This window comes from Saccopteryx leptura, chromosome 13, assembly GCF_036850995.1.
Source record: "Saccopteryx leptura isolate mSacLep1 chromosome 13, mSacLep1_pri_phased_curated, whole genome shotgun sequence".
NCBI classification, from domain to species: domain Eukaryota; kingdom Metazoa; phylum Chordata; class Mammalia; order Chiroptera; family Emballonuridae; genus Saccopteryx; species Saccopteryx leptura.
In genome coordinates this window covers 19,591,311-19,597,968 of record NC_089515.1, presented here as the reverse complement: position 1 = coordinate 19,597,968, position 6,658 = coordinate 19,591,311, and the positions used below count along the sequence as shown (strand labels likewise).

Genomic DNA, 6,658 nt, shown 5'->3' with positions numbered 1-6,658 from the left:
CATATCACTCAGTTCATCTCCTGAAGGTTTCTCTCGTGGTTTCATTTGGATTGCACTTTATTGTCTTCCCATTATCTGTGTTTGGGTGTTTTGTTTGTAGAGTTGGTTGAGTCTAGGCTTGGTGTTGTCTGCCTCCAGTTTTTGTTTTTGTTTTTTTTTTTGTATTTTTTCTGAAGCTGGAAATGGGGAGAGACAGTCAGACTCCCGCATGCACCCGACCAGGATCCACCTGGCATGCCCACCAGGGACGACGCTCTGCCCACCAGGGGGCGATACTCTGCTCCTCCAGGGCATTGCTCTGCCATGACCAGAGCCACTCTAGCGCCTGGAGCAGAGGCCAAGGAGCCATCCCCAGCGCCCGGGCCATCCTTGCTCCAATGGAGCCTCGGCTGTGGGAGGGGAAGAGAGAGACAGAGAGGAAGGAGTGGGGTTGGGGGTGGAGAAGCAAATGGGCGCTTCTCCTATGCGCCCTGGCCGGGAATCGAACCCGGGTCCCCCGCACGACAGGCCGACGCTCTACCGCTGAGCCAACCGGCCAGGGCTGCCTCCAGTTTTTAATTGTGTTATATCTAGGTCTTCTTGGGTTGGTATCAGCTATTATTTGTAATCCATTTTCTGATTTGGGCAGCTTTGAAGTCTTGATTTGGTTGTTTTCTTAACAGGTGATAGTCTTGTTTACTGATCTTAGCAGAGGGCTTCCTTGAAACTGTATCCAGGAATGTGATGGGTGTAACCTGAGACTCTGAAGGCCTCTTCCACCAACTAATCTCTCTGGGGGCAGGGTGTTTTCTCAGCTTCAGTAGGGGGAGGTGTATCTCAGATCTCCATGGAGACCTGAGTTACTGCCCCTCCTCCCCACTTCTTGTTTTCAGCTGTGTCTTGTTGTGCTGATTGGAGCTGGAGAGATGTCTGGACATCTCTGATCTGGAAGCAATTCAGTACTGTTTTGTGGAAGAATCAGTCCTTCCCCCAGCTATGGCCAGCTCTAGTATGGATGAGTCATCTTTTTTAGGTCGTCTCCTGCATTCCTTAGCTCCTCACAGTCTGTTCCTCTCTCTCTCCTTTCCATTTGGGAGATAAGCTGGTCTTTTCAATACACCTTGCTCCCTGATCACCAGGCAAGTGGCTGAGAGCAGTATTTTCTGCTCTTTTCCCTGGAGTGAGATCCCCTCTGGGCTCTCAGCCTCACCCCCCCTTCATTCCTGTAAGCAGGGGAGACTCAGGCATTCTCTACCAGGTTTGTAGTGGCTTCTTCTTTACTCCTTGGTTTTTGAGAGCTGTTCTTGTAGTCCAGAGTTGGTTTTTCATGCTTATTTTTTCTAAATGGATTTGCATTCCAGTTTGGTGGTGAGAGCTGGGCGTCTGTGCGTCCGCCTACTTCGCTGCCATCTTCAATTCCAACAAAGACACCTTAACACACCAAACAGCAAATCCTGGGATTTCTAACTGGAAGTCCAAATCATGCTTCCCAGTTCCAAGTAGTATTACAACCTTTCTATTGCTTTTGTCTTAAAAAAATTGTTTGGTTTGATTTTTGCTTCTAGCATTTTTACTCCAAGTTTTATTTCTTTATTTATACAATTGATTTACTCTATTCATTTTTTGTTTTTACTTATTTAATATAAAGCTCTTTTTCCCTATGTTGGGATCAGATCTAAGTAGGAATAGCCATTAAGCTACACTTGCTTGTGATGCTTTTAGGTCTAAGGAGTACACCGAAGCCTTCTAGGAGAAACTTGAAACTGTAGAAATAGGGACTCTTGGGCCATCACTGACAAAAGCCAAGTGTTTGCTTCTGCTATTTGATCCACCTGGGCCTTAGTTTACTCAAAATGAGACAATTAATGTAAATGAAAATCCCTTCCTCCATCTATGGGCCTATGAAATATACACATATATGTATATATTAAACCAATCTGGCATATTATTTTCAGAGAGTTCCTATATGTCTGGGTAACACTAGCTCTTGTTGGTATTACAGATGTCTAATAGGTATTTAATGCATGAGTAGTAGTATTGTTGCCAAAATAAAATTGTGTGCCTTCTGCATGCTGTTTAATGATGATGTATGTTTTAAGAAATGTGACATATACATATATTACACAATTCCCTATTTAGTTTTCTGCAGAATACATTTGTTTCATTAGCATTATTTATGCCATAGAACATCATCTAATTATATTCACACCATTGTTTTTTTTTTTAACAAAATGATATTCAGTGATTTCTCTCCATCTCGCTATGGCATAATTTTCCTTACAAGCTATCTATTCTTGAATAATCATTTCATCTCTCTACATCTTAATTCCTTCAGGGAAAATAACAGGGTTGAATTAGAGCAGTATTTCCCAAAAGGAGTTTTGTAAAATGCACTATTAAAAAAAGAAAAAAAAACAGAGTTCTGTAGTCAAATGTTTGGAAAATGCTGCATTCTACGTTCCTTCTAGAAAAATCTGGCTTTCACATCAACACATTAAAGGTTCTAAGAAATATGATCTGGAAGAAACTTGTTTAATGTTAACTTTCCCAGGTTCTCCTTGACTTCCTAACTATAGAATTCTTTATTTCTGAGTCAGTGCAATTGATAAAAGGTTATCAGATGAAATGATCCCTGGATTCACATTAAGAATACCTGAAAGTATATAATGTCCAAGGTTTCTTGGATTGTTTACATGGATTAAAAATGCAGTATTATAGGCAGATTTTTAGGGCAATGACAATACTCTGTGTACTAAATACTATAAAGATGGACACCTGTCACTATTCTTGAAAAAATCTAAAAAATGTACAATATCAAGAGTGAAATCTAATGTAAACTATGAACTTTGGATGATAAGCTATGTGATACAATTTTGTTAATTACGTTAAATGTTCAGTCTGGTGGGGTGTATTGATAATGGAGGAGGCTATGCATGTGCGGGGGCAGAAGGTATATGAAAAATCTATGCACTTGTCTCTCATTTTGCTGTGAACCTAGAACTGGTCTAAAAACAATAAATTTTTTGTTTATTTTTTTACACTAAAATTATGTTATTATTGCAATCTGAGACTGCCCAATTCACTGGGAAACAAAATTTTTGTTGCACCCACAAAAACACTTGTTCTTACCTAACTCGAGTGTGCTGATCTCAAATCTGACATTAGTTATTCTCTGTAAGCTTCAGTTTTTTTGCAATTCAATATTTTAGATTTTCATCTTATTGTAAAATTTTTAACATTTAGTTTAACATAATGAAGTAGAATGTCTTCTTGGGCATCATCTTTGTGAAAATATAATAATTTATATAATGCAGTAAATACACTAATACACTAAAATATATGATTGCATCAGAATTTGTCTACAATTTCAAAATAGAACATATTATAACACTTATTTTAATCATAAAATTTGAGCAAAACTTATTTAAATTCTATTCAGGCAAAAATTTGCGTTTGTAGCTCTTGTGTTTGTGTACTTGTTGAGGACAATCTCGTTTGATGCTCCAGCATTAGTCTGCTCATCACTAACAGCTCCAAGATTTTCAGGAAACTTATCAAGGTGACTGTTCAGGAAGTGAATCTTAACACTCATGTTACATCCAGTGTTGCAGAAAGCCAACAGCATCCTTTGAACCAGAAGTTCATAGTTTTCTGCTTTTTTGTTGCCAAGGAAGTTATTTGTAACTGCCACAAAAGACTGCCATGCTGCTTTCTCCTCCTTATTCATCTTCCTGGCAAATTCTTCATCACATATGAGGGTTCGAATTTGAGGTCCATCAAATACACCTGCTTTTATCTTCTCAAAAAACAAGTCAGGAAAAGCAGAAATAATATGTTGAAAGCATTCACTTTCTCTATTCAAAGCCCAAACAAACTGCTTCATTAAGCCAAGTTTGATGTGAAGTAGGGGAAAAATGATCCTGTCTCGATTAACTATAGGTTCATTCACAATATTTTGCATCCCTACTTCCAGAGCTTCACATTTTGGCCACTCCTTCTGTGTCCAGTGTTTCTCCCAAGCTCGCTGTCCCACAAACACAGAAAGCAAGGATACTTCGTGAAACCTCTCTGTGGTCCTAGCAGGAAATTTACCATTTTAAGATCCACACAAATGATCCAGTTATGCTCCTCATACTTCAGAAAGTTGAGGACAAGTTTTATGTCATTATAATCTTCTCACAGATGAGTTGAATAACCAATTGGAACCGCTGCATAAACATTACCGTTGTGTAAGAGAACACATTTCAGACTCCGTTTAGAGCTGTCAAGAAATAGCCGCCATTCTATTGGACTGTAAGTGGTAACCCTTAGCTGGCTGAGAAGACTACCGATATTATGACAGTAAACAAAGTGTTTGTCTTCTGGGAAAAAAGTCCACAAAAATTTGTTCACGCTTTCTGAAATGGGATACTTTAGCTGACTGGTGAAGTACATTCTTTTCTTGAAGCCTGGAGGCTAATAATTAAGCTGCTTTCTTTGATAGGCCCAAATCTCTTACTAAGTCATTCAATTCAGGTTGGCTAAACTGCTGAGGGGTTAATGACTGCTTGGCATCAGAAGAAGACCCTTCAGATTCTACAACCATTTCCTCATGCATCTTATCAAAATACACTTGATTATCATGTTCACTATCTTTGTCCTTAGAAGAAATAAAACCATTGAAAACTGGAACCGGAGTGTCTCAGAAATTGGGATAGGTCATATTGTGAAGGAATATTAGGATATGCGATCATATGCCATTTTTTCTTGCTGATGCCCTTTGTATGGATCAGACAGAAATAACAGTCACTGCTGTGGTCCATAGGTTCATGCCAAACCATCGCAATACCAAAAGGCATTTCTTTGTGTTTTTCTTTTGTCCAGTCACGAAGCATTTCCTCACAATTATGACACACAATGGGAAGGGCCCAATTCTTGTCTTGATCGCCAAGGGGAACTTGAAAATAGGCCGTATATGAACGTGTCACAAATGATGAAATATTGCGCCTTTGACGTTGAAGTGGGTAACAGCCACATATACTATAACAGAAGGTGTCATGACTATTCTTACATTTATGCCTATTTGAAGAAGCCATGATTTAATCTTAAAATAAGAGGGTGTTTTTTATCAGATAATAATTTTTTACATTTAAAAAAAACTACAATTATGTACAAGTGATGTTTGTAAACATTAATTGCCTTGTGGTTATGTTCAGTCCAAGAGTCGTTGCCCTTTAACTCCAATTTAAAAACCAATGCATGCCATTAACTGTAACAAAAAGAAATTAAAATTGCATAAAAACTAGAGCATGCACCAAAAAATGGATTTCAGATTTGGAATCAGTGATGCAGAAATATATAGAAACAGTTCTAAAACCTCATGCAACAGAAAATGAAAAAAAAAATTGTTCCTCAGTGTTATGTAACAGGATTTATAAGTTCTCATTATGAACTAATCTTCTCAACCCATTTTTTTCCTTATTTTAGGGAGAAAAGAAAACAGGTTACATAATGTGTATATAGCTTCTTTCCCTCTACCTACTGTCCGATGTGTGTGTGTGTGTGTGTGTGTGTGTGTGTGTGTGTGTGCGCGCGCGCATGCGCGCGCGTGTGCGTGAGCACGTAGAAATTTCTTGCATTTTCAGGTGAGGTAGCATAGAAAAACATGAGGGTGGAAACTAATTTCCTCGAACTACAGTAGGTCATTATGATGTTCTAGGCTAATTAACCTCTCTCCGGGTTAGTTTTCTTATTTGGAAAGAATTCAATAGTAGCTTCCCTGTCCTACTTATAAGATTATTAAAAAATAAAATATGTAAAACTGGGCTTAACATTGAAGAGCTTCTCATTCTCAAGAAATAAAGGCAGAATGAGGAACTGTGCATTAGGTTGTAATACTTACAGAAAAAAGTCAGATGAGAACTGTCTTTTTTAAAATTTCTGAAATACAAGACATATGGAGTCCTCTGAATTTCAAAAGAGATAATTTTAGGATAGAAATAAATGAAGTAATTGCACTAAGCTGTTATTTTCAAGATCATCCAAGCAGTAACTAAACTAAAATTACTGGTGATGATATGGCTTAAATAAGGAATGGCAGGTATTATATGATGACACCTCAGGGGCTTCTTAAGGGTAGATGGCAATATTTGAAGATGTTTCTCCCTTTTGAAAGTCGAAGCTCAGAGTATCAAGAAAAAGCTCCTTGCAAGAGATCTAATCTAACCTGTTTCTTAATAAACCCTCTCCCCCCACAGGCCAACACAAATGTTATCAAGAATGACAATGGATCCCCCTATAATAAATACATCCTTGTTTGCTCTGGAGGTGAAGAGTCAGCTCCAGTCGGTCCCGGTCCCACTATGTCCTTTAATAAAGGACAGTATGGAAAACAGTGTTCTTTCCAATACGAAGTGACTAATTATATGACACCTATCACTGATCAGTGTCATCTAACATTAAAAAAAAAAGTACACACACCACAGTATAAACTTTAGGCTATTGTAAGACCTGTTTGAAATACCTGAGCTTGAATGGGGTCAGTTGTCAAATCAATGGGTGTCACCACATCTTAGAAGGGAAGACGAAGAACCTAATGCGGGGGTTAAAACTCTGCGCTTGCAGAGTTGGTTTTGCCCTTCCCATTATTTTCCCCTTCCTTCATCACACTCTGAGAGTCAGGCTCCGTATACTTCTGCTT

The 6,658-nt window shown here is 38.5% G+C and overlaps 1 non-coding gene across 1 annotated transcript; it reads right to left on the bottom strand.

The window, feature by feature from the left end:
- Window positions 1–466: 466 nt before the first annotated feature.
- On the bottom strand, window positions 467–542 carry TRNAD-GUC (transfer RNA aspartic acid (anticodon GUC)). Its single transcript has one exon. It is a non-coding gene; the product is annotated as a tRNA-Asp (tRNA).
- Window positions 543–6,658: the final 6,116 nt, after the last annotated feature.